This window comes from Triticum urartu, chromosome 4A (genome assembly GCF_056163025.1).
Source record: "Triticum urartu cultivar PI428250 chromosome 4A, HENAU_Tu73, whole genome shotgun sequence".
NCBI lineage: Eukaryota > Viridiplantae > Streptophyta > Magnoliopsida > Poales > Poaceae > Triticum > Triticum urartu.
This window is the reverse complement of record NC_141876.1, coordinates 366,037,053-366,057,713: the sequence shown is the minus strand read 5'-3', so window position 1 is coordinate 366,057,713 and position 20,661 is coordinate 366,037,053.

The following is a 20,661-nucleotide window of genomic DNA, read 5'->3' as shown; positions in this document are numbered from 1 at the left end:
CCGCCGCCGCCTCTCTGCCGCGGGCCACCGCACGCCGCCGCCTCTCCACGCCAGCGCCCCCTCCGCCTCCGCCGCCGACGTCGCCAAGTCCGGCCGGCCTCGCCTCTCCCTCACCTCCTCGCCGCCTTTTCGAGCTCGCCGGAGCCGCCGCCACCTCGCCGGAAATCTCCTCGATCTACGTGCCTTGGGTCAAACCCTAGATCTGGGAGGTTGAATTTTCGTCCAAGTCCCTAAAATTCCAGATCCAAGTGCTCATGTTCATAGCCTCGTAACTTTGCATCCGTAGCTCCGATTCATGCATATAGCACATCAAATTGTTCGTCTCAGAGAGTACATCATTTCATTCCATTGCATCATTTTCATTTGAGTTCATCTTGATGCCCGAGATTCTGTTAGAAGAGGGCTACTTGAGTTAATTGTTAGATCTGCTAGTCCGTTTAGCTTTTTGTCATTTTTGCCATGATTATTGTGTGCATGTTATGCCCATGAGCTCTACATATGTTTTGTTAAGGGTTTTGCCATCTTTCCAGAGGTGCAACCCATGTATTTTTGTAATGTGTGTGGTGACTAGTGTAATCTTGCAAAGTAGTGCACTTGGTAATTCTGTTTTCAGGGACTTAGCATTTCCACTAAGTCCTTGAGCTGGTTAGTTCATGATGCCATATGTTCATGTTGTTTCCTAGTGATCCGTGCCTCTTTTGAGGATTATCAGTAAGGGTGTTTTGTTAAACTTGTAGTGCTCTATCCATCCATGTCCTTGTTTGTAATTATGGAGCACCCTAGCTTGAGTCAATCGAGCTCTACTTTTGCTACTTTGTGATTCTGGGCAGATCGTCAACTTGTTTGCAATTTTGCCGATGATGTTGTAGTTGATCCGTGCATGCCATGCTATTGTTCTTGCCATGTCTAGCTTGAATTTTGTGTGTTCTAGATGGATGCATACTTAGTTTGTCATGACTTGCTCCATAGTGAGTGCATCGAGCTCGTAAACATGCCTACTTGAGTTATGTTTCAGCACGTGCCAGTTTTCACCAAGTCTGAAAACTGATTATGTTTTTGCCATGTTCACATGCTTGCAAATGTTTTTTGTGATCCCTTTTGGCTCAAGGTCACTAAGGGACTTTTGTTAAGCTCTTTGAGTAGCTCCATGCCATGCTTTACTTTGTCATGTTCAGGTCATTTAGCATGTAGTTTTGTTGGTCCAAAGAGTGCTACCTGATCTGAAATTCCAGACAAGTGTTAATTTCACTAAGTCTGAAATCTGTTTACCATATGCATTTTTGCCATGCTTGTTTGAACCTGTTAATGGATGAATTGGCCGTAGCTCAGTGCTAGACTTTTGTTAAGCATCTTGAGTGCATACCTGCCATGTATTTTGTTGTCATGTTTGAGTGCTGTAGCATGTTCATCTCATTGCATTTAGATGGCTACTTGCTGTAATCGCAGACCGGTGTCATATTTGAATCGCTTGCCATTCCCAAACCGTAACTCCGCTTCCGGTGATCTTTATATCGTTTTCAAGTGATTTCATCTCATCTTTCCAGTGCCACACTTGGATTTCCAAGTTGAGGCCAGGTTCATGCATTCCCTGTCACATCTTGCATATGCATCCCGCATCGCATCCCGCATAGCATATCATCTTTGCATCATATTGTTTGAGTCTTGCACGTGGTTGATTGTATCCTTGTTGCTTGTTTGTCTTGTTTGGGTAGAGCCGGGAGACGAGTTCGCTAATGAGGAGCCCATTGAGTTTGCTTTCGAGGATCCAGTCAACTCTGACAACTGTGCAGGCAAGATGATCATACCCTCGAAATCACTACTATCTTTGCTATGCTAGTTTTGCTCGCTCTTTTGCTATGCCAACGCTACGATGCCTACCATTTGCTTTTAAGCCTCCCAAATTTCCATGTCAAACCTCTAGCCCACCTTGTCCTAGCGAACCGTTGATTGGCTATGTTACCGCTTTGCTCAGCCCCTCTTATAGCGTTGCTAGTTGCAGGTGAAGATTGGAGACCGTTCCTTGTTGGAACATTTATTTACTTGTTGGGATATCATTATATTGCCATGTTATCTTAATGCATCTATATACTTGGTGAAGGGTGGAAGGCTCGGCCTCTCGCCAAGTGTTTTGTTCCACTCTTGCCGCCCTAGTTTCCGTCATATCGGTGTTATGTTCCCGGATTTTGCGTTCCTTACGCGGTTGGGTTATAATGGGAACCCCTTGATAGTTCGCATTGATTAAAGCTTTTCTAGCAATGCCCAACCTTGGTTTTACCATTTGCCACCTAGCCTTTTTCCCTTGGGTTTTCGGAGCCCGAGGGTCATCTTATTTTGACACCCCCCCCCACCGGGCCAGTGCTCCTCTGAGTGTTGGTCCACCTCGTCAGCCGCCGGTGGCCACCAGGGGCAACTCTGGGCTGGCCTACCGGAAGTTTGGACAATCTGAGTGTGCCCTGAGAACGAGATATGTGCAGCTCCTATCGGGATTTGTCGGCACATTCGGGCGGTGTTGCTGGTCTTGTTTTAACCTGTCGAAGTGTCTTGAGTAACCGAGATACCGAGTCTGATCGGAACGTCTTGGGAGGAGGTCTATTCCTTCGTTGACCGTGAGAGCTTGTCATGGGCTAAGTTGGGACTCCCCTGCAGGGATTTGAACTTTCGAAAGTCGTGCCCGCGGTTATGGGCAGATGGGAATTTGCTAATGTCCGGTTGTAGATAACTTGAACCTTAACTTAATTAAAATGAATCAACCATGTGAGTTGCCGTGATGGCCTCTTTTCGGCGGAGTCCGGGAAGTGGACACGGTGTTGGAGTAATGCTTGCGCAGGTTGTTCTCTAGTTTCTTGCTCGCGCTTTGCCTCCTCTTCTCGCTCTCTTTTGCGAATAAGTTAGCCACCATATATGCTAGTCGCTTGCTGCAGCTCCACTTATATATTTACCTTGCCTTGCCTATAAGCTTAAATAGTCTTGATCGCGAGGGTGCGAGATTGCTGAGTCCCTGTGGCTCACAGATTACTATTACACCAGATGCAGGTCCAGATGATTCCGCTCCAGGTGGCACGCTCGAGCTCAAGTGGGAGTTCGACGAGGACTCTCAATGTTACTATGTTTCTTTTCCTGATGATCAGTAGTGGTGCCCTGTTGGGGGTGATCGGGACCGTGTCGCATGTTGGGTTATCTTTTATTTTGTCGCCGTAGTCGGGCCATGAGTGTTTGGATGATGTAATGTTATTTATGTACTTGATTGACGTGGCGAGTGTAAGCCAACTATGTTATCCCTTTTATTATCTATATTACATGGGATGTTTGTGATGATTACCTGACTTGCGACTTATGCCTTCAATGCGATTATGTCTCTAAGTCGTGCCTCGACACGTGGGAGCTATAGTCGCATCGAGGGTGTTACAATGAACCCCCAGATGTTATGTATACTGCAATCTTTTCAGTCACAGTTCAGACATGCACATTAACGCATGTACACCCAGGGAAAGGAACCCTTAATGGAACTATTCTCTCTGGAAGATGTTTCTTACAATCACAATGTAATATAACATAGCTAGCTGGATACAACTTGTCTGTTCAAGCAACTATGACCCCTACGTCTTGTTTCCACGCATACCTCGGTCTATTTTGCCGCTCAGGTATTCGGAAACACTCCGTACCTTCGGGTCCAGAGGTCGAAACGAAAAGGTTGGCCATGGAAATCGTTTCACAATCCGGCTAGGGACAAATATGTCAAGGAAAGTACATAGTCACTTGGACTCAAAAATTTCCTCCTCTATACCGTCCAACAGGCTATCTAGCTTACAATCCTGTTGAGAATATTTGGCGGCTACTTCTACTTGGTCATATACCAAATTAACGGGAATTTCTTTCCCATATGAACCTAGAAGTCTGACCCGGGCCATAGATTTGGATCAATCTTGGTATACCGCGTTTTTACCATGGCACAGGCCTCTCGCGCACCTTCCCGGCAGGCTAATATCTTACATAATTGAATACACCGCCGTGCCCCTTTGAATAGCTCCACGAGCTCCGCCATACCTCCTAGAGGAGAGGCAGATGGCCATAAAGCCTTGGCAACACTCCGCATTGCTTGCCGAACTCGCTCGTGCATCTGGGACAACACTTGTAGTAGGTCGCCTTGAGATCCGGATATTTCCTCTTCGGGACGACCAGTCAGCATACCTGTAGACATAAATCTGTTAGTTCCTGCCCTCGCCGAATTATAGGGAGGCAAGTTTGAAGAGCATACTGAATATGCCGCCTTGTAGCCTCCTATTCTCCTTGACGACGTTAGCTAGCTGGGCTCGAACATCTTTTAGTTCTTCGCCCAGTTGGGTGTGGGAATCCTGCAGCTTGTTCTTTTCCTCCCTGACCTGCGTCAGCACACGTTCGCCTGCTGCATGTTCCCTTTTGGCCTCTTGTTCACCAGCCTGGGCAGCCTTTAGTTTCTCTCTCAGTTGCTCTACTGATTCTGTCAGCAGAAACACAACAGTACTAATATAAATGGTATATGATTATACTTTTTCTGATGGGGAGAAGCATTACCAGATGGTGCCTCCTTGGATTTTTCCAATTCGGCGGTAGCCGCGGTTAGCTAAGTCTGACACTTTTCCAGCTCTTGAGATAGCATGCTATTCTTCTCCATAAGTGCCTGATTATACAGTGATCCTTAAATCAGTTGTATCAACTGCTTTAAGTCTCGGGGGCTACTAGTACATGATTATCAAATCTACACTAACCTGTATAACTTTGAGATGCTGGTATGTGGCTCTGGCAAGTCCATCCCGAGAAGCTTGGATGTACGCATGGGCCGAGCTGAAGGCATCGAATGCCTCCTTTGAAAAGCCGGAGTGATGGAGAGTGGCCCTCTGACGATGATAATTCATGGCGCTCTCCACTTCAATGTTCTTGATGGACATATCGTCTGAATCCTCTGCGGAAGGACAGTCCGGCGCCACTCTTGTGTCAGCCCCCGTCCTTAGGGCAGGGTCTGGAACCTGACTAGTGGAGGCATGACCGGCAGGATCCCCGGACATGGTCCGGCGGACGCTTTTCCTGATAAAATGCGGCGGATGACGTCATGATTTGATGTGGCGACCAGGAGACATATTTTAAAAAGAAAGCCTTACCTCTTTGATGAAGGCTCTATCGTATTATCGTTTGCTTTTCTCTTCGAAGATGTGCTCGGCGCGAGCACCGCTCTCCTCGGAGATGCTTCTGGTGCGTGTTGTGGCATCAAGCGCCAACCCTTTGGAGCACGAAATAGTGCAGTGGGTGAGGCATAATAAGGAAACTCTTGCGGAGAAGGTGTCTCTTAAATTACTTACATGCGAAGCAGGGAGGAGGCCGGAATAATCGGTGATGATAGGCACTTCCTTACCATCATAGCTCGCCTGGTAGAATACTCCATTCTCAAGCTCCATAAATATGTCCGGATCTTCTTTGAATCCAGGGTCAAGGTCCTGGTTGTGATCCTCCGTTTGGGGGTGGGGCTATGGATCCCCTCGGTAGCCTTCCGCCATTCCTATTGTGAGTGGATAGGTTACTATCCATTAAAATGATTCAGGGAGAGGATTGAGTAAAATGGTGGGATTGGAACTCACCCAGCTAGGAGGATTATACATGGAAAATCCATCTCGACGTTGGAGACGAGTGAACTCCTCCTTCTCCCCTTTGTACAGTTCGGCCAATATTTTGGCCTAAGCGGCGGGGGTTTTCGGACCCTTCCGGCCGCAGCGTGAGGCATCATCTTCCCCATTATAGTGCCACATGGGAAGCCCTCTGTACTGGATTGGTTGGACCCCCCGTGCTATAGAAATCGCCATTACCTCAATTATTGATAATCCGGACTAGGCGAGCGTCTTAATCTTGCCCTTCAACTAACTGACTTCCGCGCTATCCTCCTCCTCGAGGCTCCGAGGGCGCCAGCTGTGGCATTTCTTCAACGGAGCACTTAAAAATTCGAGGAGACCCATTCGGACTGGGTCAGGAAGAGCGACGTCGTCAATATAGAACCATTCGGAAGGCCACTCTTCGGATGCCTTCTTCGGCATGCCGGACAGGTATCCGGTCCCGGCGATGCGCCATACCTCGGCTCCCCCACTTCAAATATTGATCCCTCGTGATTACGAGGGACGAGGCAGAATAGTTTCCTCCATAATTCAAAATGGGCCTCACAGCCCAGGAATAGCTCGCAGAGAGCAACATAACCCGCGATGTGCAGGATGGAGGCAGGAGTGCAATTGTGCAGTTGGAGGCCATAATACTCCATAAGTCCTCGGAGGAATAGGTGTATTGGAAATCCGACGCCTCTTAGCAAGTAGGGAATGAAGAACACTCGTTCCCCCTAGATGGATTGGGGAAATTCTCCGCCTGAACCCGCCGTTGATCCTACTCAGACGGGGACTAGATCCGCGGGGGGAAGAAAGCCCTGTGTCTATAGCTTCGTCAGCTGACCGTGAGATACAGAACATCTCTCCCAATCACCTTTTTCGGAGCCGTGGGGATGGGAGGAAGAGCTGGGAGCGCTAGCCATGTTGGAGTGGTTCCTCCTAGCGAGCTCTGAGGATTTTTCCGCAGGGTGTGGAATGGATCTGAGATCTAATCTCTTTAAATAGGTGCCTTTCTTGTATGGTCATCGTGATATGTGCAAAAATGCCCCGACCTCTCGTATTCGCTCGACACGTGGAAGCTGAAGTCAGGAAGGCGTGGAAGCTGATGGGCGTGACATTAAATGGAAGGCCGAATACTGCTCTTTAAGTCAGGGACTTTGAAGTAATCGGAGGAGGAACCCGCCTTGCAATGCCGAAGACAATCTGCGCGTCGGACACATCATCATCGAAAGACTGGTTCGGGGGCTACTAAGGGAGTCCTGGATTAAGCGGTCCTCCGGCGTCCGGCTTGTTGGCATGGGCCGGACAAATGGGTTGTGAAGGTACAAGACCGAAGGCTCTCTCCCGTATCCGGATGGGACTCTCCTTGGCGTGGAAGGCAAGCTTGGTGCCTGGATATGAAGATTCCTTTCTTTGTAACCGACCTTGTATAACCCTAGTCCCCTCCGGTGTCTATATAAACCGGAGGGCTTAGTCCGTAGAAAAAACAATCATAGTCATACAGGCTAGACTTCTAGGGTTTAGCCATTATGATCTCGAGGTAGATCAACTCTTGTAATACTCATATTCATCAAGATCAATCAAGCAGGAAGTAGGGTATTACCTCCATAGAGAGGGCCCGAACCTGGGTAAACATCGTGTCCCCTGTCTCCTGTTACCATCAACCTTAGAAGCACAGTTCGAGACCCCCTACTCGAGATCCGCCGATTTTGACACCGACCACGGGTCCTTTGGGCAAGCCTTATTGAGACCTGTGAAATCAATGCAAAGCCTCCATTTCCCATTCTCCTTCCGAACTACTACTGGGTTTGCCAACCATGTAGGGTACAGTACTCCTCTGACCAATCCAGCTGCCTCTAACTTCTTGATTTCCTCAGCAATGAACTACTGCCGCTCCAAGGCTTGCTTCCTAACTTTCTGCTTGACAGGTCGGGCATGTGGGAAAACAGCAAGGTGGTGCTCGATTACCTCCCTGGGAACACCGGGGATATCAGATGGTTGCCAGGCAAACACATCGATATTCGCCCGCAGGAAGGCAACGAGCGCGCTTTCCTATTTGTCGTCAAGGGTGGCGCTGATGGTGAAAGTACCATCAACACCAGCCAGCCCTACCGGAACCTTCTTCACTTGGGGTGCTGTAACCTTGGATCTTTTCCTGTTGGAACACTCTGGCACATCGTCAACGGGTGATGTGCACTCGGTGGGGGCATGCTTCCCGGACTCCTTGCCGGAGTTCCTACAATCTCTCTTCTTTCCTTTGCTTTCCTTGGTGGGCCCTGTTGCCGCCGCAGCCTCTGCTGCGACAGCACCCCGATACATCCTGTCCACACAGATATTCGCATCCTTCTCATCTGATGGGATGGTGATGACTCCCCAACGGCCCAGGCATCTTCAAGGTGTTGTAAGCATAATGGGATGCTACCATGAACTTGGCCAAGGCCGGTCGTCCCAGAATCCCATTACACGGCAGAGGGAGTTCAACCACATCAAACACAATCTTCTCAGTCCTATAGTTCAGCTCTCCCCCAAACGTCACTGGCAACGTAATTTTTCCCTTGGGACGGCTCCTGCCGGGATTGACACCTTGAAACGTTCCGGTAACCTCCAGCTCTTCTTCTCCTATCTGAAGCTTGTTAATAACTGCTGGGGAAATCAGATTCAACCCGGCCCCACTGAGGGAGTCCTGGATTATGGGGTCCTCGCGCGTCCGGGCTATGTGACATGGGCAGGACTAATGAGCCGTGAAGATACAAGATGGAAAGCTTTTCCCCGTGTCCGGATGGGACTCTCCTTGGCATGAAAGGCAAGCTTGGCGTGCAGATATGAAGATTCTTTTCTCTGTAAACTGATGTTGTACAACCCTAGCCCCCTCCGGTGTCTATATAAACTGGATGGTTTAGTCCGTAGGGATAGAATCATAATCATACAGGCTAGAAATCTAGGGTTTGGCCATTACGATCTCGTGGTAGATCTACTCCTGTAACCTCTATACTCATCAAAGTCAATCAAGTAGGAAGTAGGGTATATACCTCCATCAAGAGGGCCCGAACCTGGGCAAACATCGTATACCATGTCTCCTGTTACCTTCGATCCTTACACGCATAGTTCGGGACCCCCTACCCGAGATCTGCCGGTTTTGACACCGACATTGGTGCTTTCATTGAGAGTTCCTCTGTGGCATCAACTGAATGACCGATGGCTCGCCTTGTCATCAATGACAATATCACTTCCGAAGGAGCCCTAATTCCAAGGTAAACCCTCCGGCTCGGCGACTTCAGTGCGGGTGCCCGTTCGGCCATCAAGCCAAAGGCAACCCCCCAAGTCGTCGAAAATCCCCTCCTTATCAGCCCTGAATATTCCGACAAGATGGACCCAGTAGATCTATCGTCTTTGAACGAGCTGCTAGATCGCATCACCTCCCTGGGAGTCTCAACTGACTATGATCGGATCGGGCTTAAACCCGATCAGAGAGAAATTAAATCTCCTCCGATCACCCATCAGGTAGCGGTTGTGGAGGAACATGCTGACAATAACTCCTCTCCTACGTTGATAACCAACTATGTTCGGATTTCCGAACCCGGAGAACCAGATACCCACCCTCCACAGGACACTCCCTGTCCTGACGTTGAGCCTGAGAATTCCTCGGACACTCTGGAGCCTGGGCTGGTAACCTCGGAAATTCTTCAAACTCCGGATTCCACGGTGGGTCAAGGTGCGAATTTGAGCCCGCCCACCCACCACAAGCAATATTCTCCAAGCAACTCCGGCTCTCCGGACATATGCGACCTAATGTATGTGCGGCAGCAGCCTTGGGAGATAATCCATCACTTTTGGGCTAGATTCCTCCTTGTTAAAAACAAGATAAAAGACTGCTATGACAACGACGTAATTTCATTATTTCGCAACAACTGTACGGACGAGGAATCCTTAATGCCCTCAATCGCCGTCATGTCTTGCATTTTGCAGATTTGGCATGCACAGTACATAAGTACTGCGCAATGGAAAGCGCCTGGAAAACTCAGACAGCCCGCTGGGAACCGCGGGCCTTTAAGCCATCTCCCAGACGGGCAAACAGGGTGCACCCTCGCGGGGAACCTAATCATCATCCCGTGGACAAGAAATTCAAGCCCTTTACAGGACACATAACTTTCTTCGAAGAATGGCTCGACAGGCCCTGTCAAATACACATGATGCCGAATACCGAACCAACGCACAGCCTACAGGCATGTTGGATACTCCAGCAGGTGGCCAAAAGTGGAGAAGGTATCCTCACCGACACTACACCAGAAAAGTACTCTTCGGAACATGATCCCGAAGTACTCACCGTCATCGAGACCTTCTCATCAAATAATCGGCACAAACAGGCGCTTCGCGACCTTGCCAAAGTCTGCCATGTAGTAGCAATAAACCCTTGGAATGATACGACAATTACTTTCAGTGCCGATGACGAACCAAGATACCGTTCAGTCCGGGAACCAGCCGCTCTAGTCCTCAACCCAATTGTGGACGGTTTTCGGCTCACTAAAGTGCTAATGGACGGGGGCAGCGGACTGAACCTCATCTACGAGGACACGCTCAATAAAATGCAAATGGACAAGAGTCGCATTGAGCAGAGCAATACATCCTTTAGGGGAATCATCACCGGTAAGGAAACAAGATGCTTGGGGAAAATTAAGCTGGATGTGGTATTCGGCACACTAGAAAACTATAGGTCCGAAGAGATAATCTTCTAGGTGGCTCCTTTCAACAGTGGATATCATGCCCTGTTAGGGCGAGATGCATTCACACGCTTTCAAGCTATACCTCATTACGGGTATATGAAGCTCAAAATGCCCGTGCCCAATGGTGTTATCACTATCTCCAGTGATCCATACATAGCACTCCGCGCTGAAAATAAAACCGCATCCCTGGCCCTTGAGGCATTGTCCCAAGCCCTAGCGGCCGAGGAACTCACCGCACTGCGTTCCATAGTGGATAGGGACGACGTAATTCTTGAAAAAAGGCCCAAATCCACCTCTTTCAAGACAGCTGATGAAATAGTCAAATTTCAAGTCCACCTAACAGATCCCAAGAAAACAACTTCCATTGGGGCATAGCTGGACCCGACGGTCGACACCGCATTATGCGTGTTCTTGCGCGAGAACTGGGACATCTTCCTTGGCACCCCTTGGATATGCCAGGAATCCCACGCGCCCTGGCCAAACATAGTCTCAATATACTGAAGGGATAAAAGCCGGTCAAGCAAACGCTCTGGCGATTTTCCGAACCCAAACGACAGGCTATGGGGGAGGAGCTAGCCAAGCTACTCGAAGCCGAGTTTATCAGAGAGATCAAACATCCGTACTGGCTAGCAAACCTGCTCATGGTACCAAAGAAGGATAAATCCTGGTGTCTGTGTGTCGATTTCAAAGACCTTAACAAGGCCTTCCCTAAGGACCCCTTCCCACTACCTCGCATCGACCAAATTATCGATGCAACCGCGGGACATGATTCACTATGTTTCCTCAACGCATACTCTGGATACCATCAAATTAAGATGAAGGAATCCGACCAAGACGCAACGGCATTCATCACCCTGTATGGGCCTTTCTGCTTCAACACTATGCCTTTCGGGATCAAAAACGCCGGCGTCACTTACCAACGCATGATTCAAACGTGCCTAGAAAAGCAAATCAGCACGACTGTGGAGGCATATGTCGATGACGTAGTCATCAAAACCAAGCATGTTGAATCATTGGTGGACGACTTATTTCTCACATTCGACAACCTCCGAACATATGACATAAAGCTCAATCCGGATAAGTGCATTTTCGGCGTTCCCGTCGGCAAATTGCTTGAGTTATTGTCTCCAACAGGGGAATCGAAGCAAACCCACCGAAAATTCGATCCTTGTCACAATTGGCAACACCAACCGACCTCAAGGAGGTCCAAAAACTAGCTGGGTGTGTGGAAGCCTTGAGCCATTTTATCTCCAGATTAGGAGAAAAGGCGTAGCCACTGTATCGCCTACTCCGACGTACCGACCACTTTGTGTGGACGGATGCTGCAACAGCTGGGCTGGAGGAAATCAATACTTTGCTAGCAAGCAACCCCATGCTGACCGCACCAAATGTCGGCGAACCAATGCTGCTCTACATATCGGCAACTCACCAGGTGGTGAGTCGGTGCTTGTCGTCGAACGATAAGAGGAGGGACATAAATTCCCACTCCAAAAACCAGTATACTACGTATCGACGGTCCTCACACCATGCAAATCCCGATATACGCATTACCAGAAGATAGCGTATGCGGTCTTTATGGCATGCTGTAAATTGCGGCAGTACTTCCAAGAGTGCTCAATCACGGTGGCTTTAGAAGTACCACTCAATGATATTATAAACAACCGGGACGCCATCGGACGGATTGGGAAATGGGCCATCCAGCTCCTACCATTTGAAATAACGTATAAACCACGCCGAGCAATTAAATCGCAAGTGTTGGCTGACTTCGTTGTCGAATGGACAGAGGCCGAACTCCCTAAAGAGTATGGCATGTATTCCAATTGGTGATGCACTTTGACGGCTCTAAAATGCTAGCCGGACTTAGGGCTGGTGTCATCTTGACATCCCCCACGGGAGACATGGTCCGTTATGTACTCCAAAAATTGTATACAGACTCTAACAATGCAGCCGAATATGAGGCCCTATTGCATGGTCTCCAAATGACTGTTTCCATGGGCATACAACGCCTTGAGGTGCGCGGGGACTCAAACCTCGCAATATCCCAAATAAATGGAGACTTCGACACAAAAGACCCGAAGATGGCGGCTTACCGCAACGCCGTACTCCAAATTTCAGCTCGGTTTGAGGGTCTTGAGTTTCATCATGTGGCTCGGGAGAGTAATCAAGCCGCGGACATCCTCGCTTGCATGGGTGCTAAACGCGACCCCGTCCCACCTAACAACTTTGTGGAAAGGCTCTTCAAGCCATCTGTGGTGTGCCAGGACGAGAACGGGAGCACTGACGCGGAGCCGATTATACCCCTAGATTCCGAACACAGTCCCGATACCATCAGGGGATCAGGCACCGAAATAACACCATCGGCCCATGAAATCATGGTTGTAATTGCCCTGTGGAACGAGCCCTTCCTTGCCTACCTCACTAGGAATGAGATCCCAGAGGATCAAACTGAGGCCCGTCGCATCGTTCGACGTTCGAAAGCCTACAAAGTTCATGAAGGAGAACTGTACAAGAAAATTACTACCGGGGTCCTTCAACGATGTATCTCCGAAGACGAGGGACGGCAGCTCTTGGCTAAAATACATGCTAGTCTTGGCGGCCATCATGCCGCAGCCCGGGCCCTTGTAAGTAAAGCCTTCCGCACGGGTTTCTTTTGGCCCACAGCCCGGGTAGATGCACAAGACCTTGTGCAGCGCTGCATTGGATGCCAGCTTTTCGCCAACCAAAGCCATATGTCACCCACTGCCCTCAGAACAATCCCCATTACTTGGCCCTTTGCGGTCTGGGGGCTCGATATGGTCGGGGAAGCCATAAGAAGAAATACTTGTTGGTTACGGTCGACAAGTTCAATAAGTGGATAGAAGCCAAGCCAGTTAAAACAGTTGAAGCCGGACTGGTGATAGACTTTATATCCAGCATAGTACATCGTTACGGTGTCCCGCACATTATCATTACTAACAACGGCTCTAACTTTACAGCCGATGAGGTGCGCCTCCGTATACCACCCTCAGACAAATGGTCAGGTCGAACGGGCTAACAGCTTGATAATGAACGACATTAAACCTAGACTAATGTGATCTCTGCAAGAATCAGACAAACACTGGGTCAAGGAACTTGATTCCGTACTCTGGGGACTGTAGACCATGCCCAATCGCACAACCAGATACACACCTTTTTTCATGGTGTATGGTGCGGAGGCAGTCTTCCCTTGTTACATTATTCATGACTCACCTCCAGTGTGCTTGTATGAAGAGAGAGGCCGAGATCGATTGGCAGGAGGACTTGTACGGCCTGGAGGAGGAGCGCGATGTCGCGAAAGCCCGTTCCGCATTCTATCAACAGCAGTCTCGGTGATCCCAAAGCAGAGAGGTATAGGCAAAGACCTACAATGTCGGCAAACTCATTTTACGCCTACCAGATAAGAAAAAGGACAAGCTCAAGCGCAAATGGGAGGGTCCATTCATTATAGATGAAGTTCTCACTAGAGGAGCCTATCGCCTTCACAATGCTTTGGACAATCGCTTGGAGCCAAACCCATGGAATGTTGCAAGGCTCCGAAGATTCTACGCCTAAATTCCGCACACATACCTTTTTCTCGTTCCTTCAGTTCTCCATTATTACCAGTTTCCTTTTTCTCGTTTTCTATACGACTTCTAGCTCGTGTTCGGATAAACCGCACACCTGAGGGGTATACATCCTTGAATGTACACACCCCACAATACCTGGGGGCTTCTTTTCACAAGAAGCTTATTATTAATAATAATATTATTATTATTATTATTATTATTCGAGCATCAAGCTCACCATATATATGTGTCATCTGTCCATATATGCCTTTTCTTCGCCATTATATGCACCTTTATGACTTAAGTTTTTTGCCAAGCTTGGTTGCGTGGCTCCTATGCTTATGCCCTATGTTCCCTCTTGTTCGGGTAGGGCATAAAGGGAGCACCTCTGTCATTGTTATAGCCAGTTTATCTGGACATGTACCTCAAACGGGTGAAGCCGAAAGCTAGCGTTCTTAAGGGGATGATTGGTCGGTGAACAAAAGATAAACTGCCCTCGTGGAAATACAAAACCCCAGACTATAAAAGCGCACTGTGATTTTTTAGCATGGCAGCTTCGGTATGCACACAAAAAAATCGCATACCAGCCCAGGGAAAGGAACCCTTAACAGAACTATTCTCTCTGGAAGATGTTTCTTGCAATCAAATGTAATATAACATAATGCCATGAATACAACTTGTCTGTTTAAGCAACTCTGACTAGACTGCCTAGTTTCCGAACATACCTTGGTGTTTACCTACGGTATAATATTCAGAAACACTCCAAACCTAGGGTTTTCGGAGGTCGAAGCAGAAAGTCTGCCATGACAATCGTTTTACAAATTCGGTTGGAGACAAGTCTCTCGCTAAAAGTACATTGCTACTTGGACTCAAAAACTTCTTCTTCTAGATCCTCTAACAGGTTGTCTAGCCTACAATCTTGTTGGGAAAACTTGGCGGCCTCCTTCACTTGGTCGTACACCAGGCTGACCGGAATTTCCTATCCATCGGATGCTCGAGGTCCGACCCGCGCCACATGATTTGGATCAAGTCCGGTGTGCCGTGTTTTTACCATGGCCCATGCCTCCCGAGCATCTTCTCGGCATTTTGATATCTTCCACAGCCCAAATCGGCGCCGAGCTCCCTTGAATAAATTCACGAGCTCCTCCATACTTCATGGAGGAGAGTCTGCTAGCCATAAAGCCTTAGCAATGCTTCTCATTGCCTTCCATGCTCGTTCATGCACCTTGGACAACTCTTGTAGCAGGTCGCCTTGAAATCCGGACACCTCTTCTTCGGGCCACCCAGTCAACACACCTACAGAAATAAACCTGTCAGGATTCGCATCAGCGAACTATATGTCAGTAAGTTAAAAGGCATACTGAATATGCCGCCTCTCAGTTTTCTGTTCTCCTTTAGAGCGCCTGCCAGCTAAGCTCGCACGTCTTTTAGCTCTTCGCCGACCTGAGTGTTGGCATCCTACAGCTTGTTCTTTTCATCCCTGGTACGCGTTAGTACGCGTTGACCAGCGGCCTCTTGCCTTTCGGCATGTTCTTTGTCCGCCTGCGCACCCTTTGGTTTCTCTTCCAGCTGATCCGATGATCCTACCATTATCAAATGCAAACAGTGTTCATCTGAATAAGCATGACTGGCACATGATTATATTTTCCGAACATCAGGAAACATTACCAGTTGGCGCCTCCTTGGACTTCTCCAGTTCGGCAGTAATAGCAGTTAGTTGGGTCCGACACTGTTCCAGCTCCCGAGATAGCACGCCATTCTTCTCCATGAGTATCTGATTATACATCGATCCTTAAAATCGGTTGCTTCAACTATTTTCAAGTCTAGGGGGCTACTGGTATAGGACTATTAAATCCACACAAAATAATCTTACCTGTATATCCTTTGAAAGCTGGTAAGTGGCTCCAGCAAACCCATCCCGAGCAGCTCGGACATAGGCATATGCCGAGCTGAAGGCATTGAATGACTCTTCAGTAAAACTGGGATCCCGCGTAGCTGTCCTCCGGCGCCGATGGTTCATGGCACTCTCCACTTCGGAGTTGGTGACGGACACATTATTCGAATCACCGGAGAGATAACAATCCGGCATTGCACCAATATCGACTCTGGCCCTAGAGGCAAGGTCCGGGGTCGGATTGGCGGACATATGTCCGGCAGGGTCTCCGGATATAGTCCGGTGGATGCTCTTCCTGAAATACAACACAGCAGAAAACGTCACAGTCCAGTATGCTTGCTACATGGTATATTAAAAACTGTACCTTTTTTATGAAGGTGGGGGCTTGGAAGTATCGTCGTCCGCCTTTCTTTTCAAAGACCCGCCTTGTGTCGGCATGCCCTTTTTAAGGGACGATTTCGATGCAGCATGGCGAGGCGAGCGCCGCCCCTTTGAAGCACGAGATAGTGCAGTGGGTGAGGCACAATAGGAAGGCTCTTTCGGAGGAGATGCTCCCTGGGCACTTACATGGGAAGATGGAAGAAGGCCGGGGTAATCGGCTTCGATGGCCACTTCCGTGTCATCGTAGCTCGCCTGATAAAAGAACCCCTCCTTGAGCTCCATGGATATATCCGGGTCCTCCTCGAATCTGGGATCCAGGTCCCGATTATGGTCCTCCGACTGCGGAGCGGGGCTATAGATCCCCGCGGTGACCTTCCTCCATTCCTGGTAAAAATGATCGGGTTAAGATTGACTAATTGCGACTCAGGAAGAAGATTGAGTGAGGTGTTGGATTGAAAGCTTACCTAGCTAGGGGGTTGTACATGGAAAAGCCATCTCGGCACTTGAGACGTGTGAATTCTTCTTTCTCCCCTTTATAAAGGTCGGCCAACATGGCGGCCCGGGCGGTAAAGTTATCCGGACCCTTGCGCCAATAGCGGGATGTATCATCCTCCCCATTGTAGTTCCACATGGGGAGTCCTCTGGTTTGGAGTGGTTGGACACCGCGCGTTATGGAAATCGCCATGACTTCAATTATGGATAGTCTGGAGTGGGCGAGTACCTCTATCTTATCCATTAACTTCTTGACTTCCGCACTGTCTTCCTCCTCGAGGCTCTGAGGGCGCCAGCTGTGGCATTTCCTTAGCGGGCCATGGGAAAATTAAGGTAGGCCATGTCGGATTGGGTCCAAGAGGACGATGACTTCAATATAAAACCACTCCAAAGGCCAATCCTCGGATGCCTTCTTCGGAGTGCCGGACAGATATCCTGTCCCGGCTATACGCCATACTTCGGCACCGCCCACCTCGAATATGGATCCCTTTTGGGAGCGAGGGACAAGGCAGAAGAGCTTCCTCCATAGCTCGAAATGGGCCTCACAGCCCAGGAACAGCTCGCAAAGAGCAACATAGCCAGCGATGTGCAGAATGGAGCCCGCTGTGAGATTGTGCAGTTGGAGGCCATAGTACTCCGGGATACCCTGGAGGAAAGGATGGATTGGGAATCCAATGCCTCTCAAAAGAAAGGACACAAAGCACACTCGCTCCCCTTCTGAAGGATTCGGGAATTTTCTGCCAGAGCCTCGCCAGTAAAGGATGTTAATCCTGTCCGAACGGGGACTAGATCTGCAGGGGGAGATAGCCCTACACCTGGAGCTTGGTCAGCTGGGCATGGGATACAGAGCAGCTCTCCCAATCGCCTTTTTGAGGGCCGTAGGGGCGGGAGGAAGAACTAGGAGCACTAGCCATGGTTGTGTGGTTCCTTGAGGCAAGTTCGAACGATTCTCGCCTGGCGTGGAATGGTATCTGAGATTTGATCTCCTTAAATAGACACCTTCCATATGTTGTCGAGGGGTTATCTATAAAAACGCTTGGACCCTTCGTATTCGTTTGCCATGTGGAAGCTGAGGTGGCGGAAGCACAGAAGCCGAAGGGTACGACATTTAATGAAAGCCGAGTTGTTCGAAGAATTCACCTTACCAAGATCGAAGATGTAAGAGCCATTCATAGCCCCTCGGTTTAGATGCTTTGAAGTATTCGGTGAGAGAACCCGCCTTGCAATGCCGAAGACAACTTGCGCGTTGGACATGTCGTCATTGAAGACTGGTTTGGGGACTACAGAGGGAGTCCTGGATTACGGGGTCCTCGGGCGTCCGGGCTATGTGACATGGGCCAGACTGATGGGCTGTGAAGATACAAGATGGAAGGCTTTTCCCCGTGTCCAGATGGGACCCTCCTTGGCATGGAAGGCAAGCTTGGCATGCGGATATGAGGATTCCTTTCTCTATAAACTGATGTTGTACAACCCTAGCCCCCTCCGTGTCTATATAAACTGGAGGGTTTAGTCCGTAGGGATAGAATCATAATCAGATCAACTCTTGTAACCTCTATACTCATCAAAGTCAATAAAGCAGGAAGTAGGGTATTATCTCCATCAAGAGGGCCTGAACTTGGGTAAACATCGTGTCCCCTGTCTCCTGTTACCTTCGATCCTTAGACACATAGTTCGGGACCCCATACCCGAGTTCTACTGGTTTTGACACCGATACCCGCCATCCACTAACATCTTTGTGACCTTGAGGTTGCGAACTGTTGGGGAAACCAACAACGGCAAACACCCCACCGCGGTGGTGCGGTAAGGGTGGTCGTCCTCATCAAAGATGATGGGCGTGTGAGACCATTTGAGCGGCTTCCGGGCCTCTGGCGCTGGCTCCACAACATTGACCTCCCGTGCCCATCGCTTGAGCTGGCGATGGGAGGAGTGCAAGGACGCACCCCATCAATGCATAAGGCATCAGTGGCCTTCTAAAATTCCTGCTCATTGGTTTCCTCTTCATTCCCTCCATCACTCAAATCACCATATGTTTCCTTCTCTTGGCCCCTGGCGGGTTTTCCTTGGTTCCGAAAGGGTTTGTCAGGGCTGTTTGCTTCATCGCCTCGGCCCTTTCCGCCAGCAGCATTCTGACCTTTCTCCTTATCACGCTTATCATACTCTGCTCTCTATCCCTTGACAAGCTGCTCAACTTGATAACATTCATGGAGGTCGTGGCCCTTTGTCTGATGGATCTTGAAGTACAACCCTTCACCTTTCCCGGCTTTCTCCGCGGCAGCGGCTTCCCGGCAGGTAGTGCACGCGACAACTTCCTTGTCGGGGGCCTCAGCCTTGTCCTTCTTGCTGGTACTAGGCATGCCAGAACCTTCCACAGTCATCACTGTCTTATCTCTTGGCTTCTTGTTGTGCTTCTTGCCCTTTCTTTGACTGGTTGATTCATCTTCTTCCTCTGAATCAACATTGATGCAATCCTCCTCTCCGGGAAACTTCCTTCCTTCCTCCATACGAGCACAATTATCCACTAGTGTATACAGCTCCTTCACAGTCTTGGGCAACCGCACATTCATCTTAGAACGAATGCGACGGTTGCGCCCATTGGACTGGAAGGCTGCTATAGCAGCTGCGGGATGGATATTCGGAATATTTCTATGGAGTTTACTGAATTTTTGTAAATACTTATGGAGAGTTTCTCCTTCTTTCTACTGGAGAAGCTGTAGGTCGCTGGGCTTGCCGGGCTCCTGGTGGCCACCGGTGAAGGCACCGGTGAACTCGTGGCACAGGTCTGCCCATGATGAAATGGAGTTCTCCGGCAGGTTCATGAGCCAAGATCTCACGTTGGACTTTAGAGCCAACGGGAAGTAGTTGGCGAACAGCTTCTCATCTCTTCCCCCAGTATCCTGAACAGCGATGGTGTAGATGCTCAGGAACTCTGTCGGGTTTAGTCTCCCATCGTAGTTCTCGGGTATCTCCGGCTTGAACGTGCGGATGGATGGCCAACGGACTTGCTGCGGCTCGCGCGTAAAGGCAGGGCAGCCGACCTCGAAAGGTAGGCACCCGCCAACACCGAATGCAGGCTCGTCGACATTGAGGCCACCACACATGTTGGTCTGTCGAGGGACGTCGAGAGGTCGTCCCACTACGACGCGCGCGTCTCCCTACCACCTATCTTCCGGGGTCCGCCCTTGGCCCGGAAGTGCTCGAGGGTCAGAAGAGGCCATCGAGACATCGTCGGGATCTTGATCTTGCTGCGCCCGCGCCTGCTGCCGTGGTGGGGACTGCACGGTAGGGACAGCCCCCTCCTTTCGGCCAGCAGTACCAGAAGTCGTCGTCACTTGGGGAGGTCGTGGCGGGCCAGCACGCTGTGAGCCCCCGGCCTCAGCGAAACCGAGCAGACTCTGGATGGTGGCACGCCATTCATCCATTTGCTCGGCTGCTCGCGGGAACCCTAGTAGCAGCTGGGCCTGTGCCATAGCCTCTATGGCTGTGCTTGGCATGGAAGTTGATGACCTCGCCCGCACCATCGCCTGGCTCCTGACGGTACCCGCGGCGGCGGTGGCGGTGGCACGCCCGCGCTATGGTGGGGCGGCCACCTGGGCAGCGGGGTTGCCCGGTGATGGCGCTCAAGGGTCCGCGGCTCCGTCAGGGGCAGTGGTTGGGTCGGCTCGCCCGGGAGGAGACACACGCGTCGTGACCGCCCCCATGGCAGGGACGGTCGGAGGACTGTGGCTCATCCCGGACCGAGCGCCGCTGATGTCGCCACGCCCGCCGGTGGGAGGAGGGGATGTAAGCGGAGTCACCCTCCGGTCCGCACAGTGCGGAGCTTGACCGTCGAAACGCTGCTGAAGTTGTTCTCCTCCGATGTCTTCCGCCCCCGTGTCTACCGCAGGAGGAGTGGTGACGGCGCCACCTGCTACTGCCACGCCCCCAGCAGCGTTCATGTCCTCACTTGTCCCCACATCCACCGTGGCATCTGAGGCCGCGGGCGGCGGAGCCTT